The following is a 4,958-nucleotide window of genomic DNA, read 5'->3' as shown; positions in this document are numbered from 1 at the left end:
ATGTTCAATGTAATATATGCAAAAATGGTCACTTACCTTGATATAGAGTGACACATTCACATGAAACAGACAAAGCGGAGAGGATTCAACAAAACCTTTCTTGTTCTGAGTTTTGGTAATAATTCTTTGGTGTCTCATCATGAAGATTCTTTTGCTCTTTGTGCTGTTATCAGGTCAGTAAAATAGTTTTTCAAAGGTATATTCATGTTTTATGTTTAACAATTTGCCAACTTTGTGCAGTTGGATGATTGATAAAGATACATTATGCTAATATTATCATATTATTTTAATATATTGTTAGTGGTATTGCAAATATAAAAGTGCAAATACAATAATTTGGAGCTTGACAACCCCAGTCTCTATTCAATTTCATTATATGTAACAGTAGCCAGGATATTCTTCAAAAATCTACCTTTTGTTATATAGATCTGACAAGTGGCATGATGACATAATTTCATTTAAGCTGAATGAATCCTTTATTATTTCCACAGTTCTGAGTCCCTTTATCAGCTCTCTGCCTCATGTGTTTTACTTTGTTCCTGTGAATATGAGCTGGTTGGGTGCACAAAATTACTGCAGACAACATTACACTGATCTGGCCACCATTGATGACCAGACGGATGTTGATGAGTTGGTCAGTGCTGTATCCAGTGATTTTCTAGGCAAACAGATATGGATTGGACTCTATCGGAAAGTTGGCACTGCTTCCTGGATCTGGTCTGATCAGAGCAACTCTGTGTTCAGTTGGTGGGATTCCAGACAGCCCAACTATTTAGATGGCAACCAATATTGTGTGGCAACATCTCCTGCTGGATTCTGGAACAATCGGAATTGTGGAAATAAATACACTTTTATCTGCTACAGTGGTGAGTATTTAATATTGATTGTACATTTCACCATTTCTCTGACTTCACAAATACAACAACTGATAATTCTTTAAAACTTTCTTCAAATCTTGATATTTTACAAATGTGTTATTTTGGGTGAAAAGACATTCTGAAGTTTATTGTGATTTTCTGAGTCTGGATTTTATTTAACCATCATATTTACAGTAAATTTCTAGTCATGCAGAAAATGGACAGCAGAGTGTGTTTTGTCAAGGTTTTCCAGGTTTAGGACAATAATGACTGTGTTCAGGATATTCAGAGAATACTGTGTGCTAGCTTATCAGTACTACACGGTCATTCCTGCACGAGTGCTGACTCCTATGATGCCTCCAGTGTCAATGCACATTTAGAAAAATGTAGTTGGTAATCTGGGTATTCAATGCATAATGTGCACGGTACAAACTGTACACTGAATACCTCAGTGTTCACACAATGTTTCTGTGTTCACACAGTGAGGAAGAGAACGACTGTGAGAGTTGAGGTGAAATCAAGTCAAAATGTGAATAATCCTGGAGTGAAGGAGGAGATTTTACAGAAGGTGAGTTCATAAGTGGCTAAAGTGGATGTATAGTAGGTGTGTCTCTTTACGATGGCTGTTCTTTTGCATTATATATTATTATAATTTAACATATTAGGCTATATGTTTTACACCCATCTACTGAGGTAGCCTACTTTAACTGGGGAATTAACATTACACGCATTTAAACATCATGTGCTCTATTCGTGAGTGCGCAATGCACAGCACTACATGCAAAGACTGTGCACTACATTTTATCCAATTTTCGTGAGAGCGCTAATTCTAAGCGCAATTTTTGTGCCAGAGCAAGTGGGCTTGGGTGGGAGTGTTTGCGCTATCTGTGGGTGTATGCGCACAAACTGGGGGTGTATTGTATGGTAATGAAGTGGCACAGATTTTCCTGAGAAATAGATCATTGCGCTAAGATGTTTCAAAACCACGTCTGTTTTTCTAAACTCAGAAAATGTTCTATATCACTGTCATAGAAATATGCATGACATTCTATTGTTAATGCAAAAAAGAGGTAAATCCATATTTCTGTTTTTCTAATTCATTGCATACTGTCCATTTACGCTACCAATGTCTTATGAATGTGCTGTCTTTATTTATATCGCTGGTGCTTGACAGGGAATGGACTATATAATAGGATGCAGATGGTGGAATAACTTGACTCAGCCCATTAGCGCTTTGCATGTGTAATTTCACCAAATCCACATGCGCCTAGACGTAGTGCATGCTTACATGAAAATACCAAAACTTCCTGGCCATACCCACTGACTTTGCACTTATGACTTAAAGCTTAGCGCTAGCGCGCTTAACCCTCCTATAGTCTTCGTCATTTTTATGGTACAAGACTTGGTGACTTTTCCTCCACTTGCAATCTGAACATGCAAAAAAAAAAAAAAAAAAGAAAAAAGAAAAGAGTATTGATTCGATAAGTCTAAGTGGTCATAAAAAAGTGCCACCTTTTGTCTTCGCGGTCAAAATTGACCGACCAATGAAAATGAATGAGAAAGAATAGTTTTTTTTTATCTGTCAAATACAATCAATAAATCAGCTGTACATTACACAGTGATAAATTAAACGGTGAGACTATAAAACATCCAGAGTGCAAAACATACACACCCACTCACACACACACTTACAAACATACACAAAAATCAACTGGTGAGACTATAACACAGAGCATTTTTTTTAAATATGTCAAATAAAATCTAATAAATCAGCCACAATGATAAACACACACACTCAGAAATGAGGAGGTGAGACAATAACACCCACAATGCAGAATGCACACACACACACACACACACACACACACAAATAAATGCGTGATACTAACACTTTGAGATGGGAGAATGCAGAACACACACTCATGCACACACACACACTGAGAACAAATTTTGATTGACCCCAATGTACGAAAGTACACTCACTGAGCACTTTATTAGGAACACCTGTACACCTACTTATAATACTTATAAATGCGATAATCTAAGTGCTATGCATAACATAATGCAGATACGGGTCAGGATCTTCAGTTAATGTTCACATCAACCATCAGAATGGGGAAAAATGTGATCTCAGTGATTTGGACCGTGGCATGATTGTTAGTGCAAGACAGGCTGGTTTGAATATTTCTGGGATTTTCACACACAACAGTCTCTAGAATTTACTCAGAACGGTGCCAAAAAAAAAAAAAAAAAAAAAAAGAAAAGAAACATCCAGTGAGCGGCAGTTCTGCAGACGGTAACGCCTTGTTTATGAGAGAGGTCAACGGAGAATGGCCAGACTGGTTCGAGCTGACAGAAATGCTGCGGTAACTGAACTGTAATGTAGTGAGCAGAATAGCATCTCCATAGTGTTCATAATAAAGTGCTCAGTGAATGTGTACCTTTTCCACTGTGGGAAAGTTCACACTTCAATGCAAGTGCCTCACCTTCAAGACAAAACACTGCATCTTTCTGCTATGGAAACAAAGACATTTTCCCACAGCTCTAAGAGATAAATGTGGCTTTGTTCATTCTACCGAAACATAACGAAACGCTTTCATGTTCAGGACACCCTGCAGCCATCTACTGGCTATTATTGTCACGACATTATTTTCAAGTCATGTTATTTGTATTTTGTTCACCAGATGGCAGCAATCTGCCTCAAATATATGTCACATTTTCATGTTTCCTTCATTTGTCAACTTATTGAAGTGTAGGTTTTTCCCTGTACTGAAGTTACATAAATGTGCTTATTTGCATATGCAAATGAATGGTAATATTGAGACATTTACGTGTAAATAAGATTAAAAAAAGAATAAAATCCTAAAAGAAGTGCCATATTTTATTGTTATTACTTCAGGGAAGAAGAAATGGTATCATTATCATCATAAATGTTACACCTTTGCTCTTTCCAGTCAAAAGAATTGTGGGTTTTGAGTTCCAACAAAGGATACAACTCCTGCAATTCCTGTGAAAGAAGGTCACATTCGAAGGATGCATTCAAGAGTCCTAATTGCTTTTTCTGAAATGAGCTGAAAAATGCAACCTCTAGAGCATGCAACCCCTTAAACAAGACACACCCATTGAATATATATATTGACTGGGGGAGTAGCCTACTTAGCAAGAGTATTGAGTTGTTAAATATGTTTGTGTTCTTCAGATAGAGCAGAAACTGAAGGAGAAGGGATTGGCTGAAAATGCAACACTGTCATGGAGAAACCAGTCAGATGGAAATGTCTTCAAAAATGACCAGAAGAATGCCACTCTGATTGACCAGACTTGCAATTAAAAATGAAGAAATTAAGTTTTACTGGTTTGCTTTGTAATAACATAAGATAGACTTTATCCGCTGGGGAATAATAGGCTAGTAATAATGGAACAAATATGCTTTGAAATACTTCCTCAATCATTTTAGCTGATTAGGTAAATGATTGTGATTCTGCAGAAAAACTCCTGAATACTTTCATAAAGCTTCAAAGTTTAACACCTTTTTCATTTTAAGTGAAACAAGATGATCTATTATTTCCTTAATGAGTGCTGTGGCTCAGAGAAACATGCACAAATAAATAAATAATAATAAAAAAAATAATAATTCTAAACTGTGACAAATAGTGTTTTTAATTCATAACTAACAATTCACTAAAACAAATAAAGTATAAAGTTAAAATCTCACTGCTCTAAAATAAACTCTAAAATAAACAATGGACAAAACAATTACATGTTCTATAGACACCATAACACTTTTATAATTGTATTTTCTACAGTAATATAGTAATATAGATTGTTTTACTATCACAAAATGCATGTGTATGTATGTGTTGATTCAGTCATTATACAGTGCAGTGCAGGAATCCTTAAAACTCCCCATTTGTATTATACTTGTCAAGCTTCTTGGTTTTATGCTAGGTTTTATATGCTTTTTGGTTTAAGACTAGTTTATACAAAATAAAAAAATTATCTTTCATATGTTACATGAACACTGAGTGACAATTACAAATAAAAACACTTACAAAAACACCACAAACTTGAAAATAAATTGTCAGTTTTATTTTAATTACTTAT

The 4,958-nt window shown here is 35.5% G+C and overlaps 1 long non-coding RNA gene across 1 annotated transcript; it reads left to right on the top strand.

The window, feature by feature from the left end:
* Positions 1–741: 741 nt before the first annotated feature.
* LOC127411398 (uncharacterized) lies at positions 742–4,729 on the top strand. The gene is made up of 3 exons (XR_007892276.1): positions 742–866; positions 1,340–1,425; positions 4,057–4,729. It is a non-coding gene; the product is annotated as an uncharacterized LOC127411398 (long non-coding RNA).
* The last annotated feature ends 229 nt before the right edge of the window (positions 4,730–4,958 follow it).

The sequence above is a fragment of the Myxocyprinus asiaticus genome, chromosome 2 (assembly GCF_019703515.2).
Source record: "Myxocyprinus asiaticus isolate MX2 ecotype Aquarium Trade chromosome 2, UBuf_Myxa_2, whole genome shotgun sequence".
Taxonomy (NCBI): Eukaryota; Metazoa; Chordata; class Actinopteri; order Cypriniformes; family Catostomidae; genus Myxocyprinus; species Myxocyprinus asiaticus.
The sequence above is the reverse complement of the archived record's forward strand: the minus strand, read 5'-3'. Positions and strand labels throughout refer to the sequence as shown.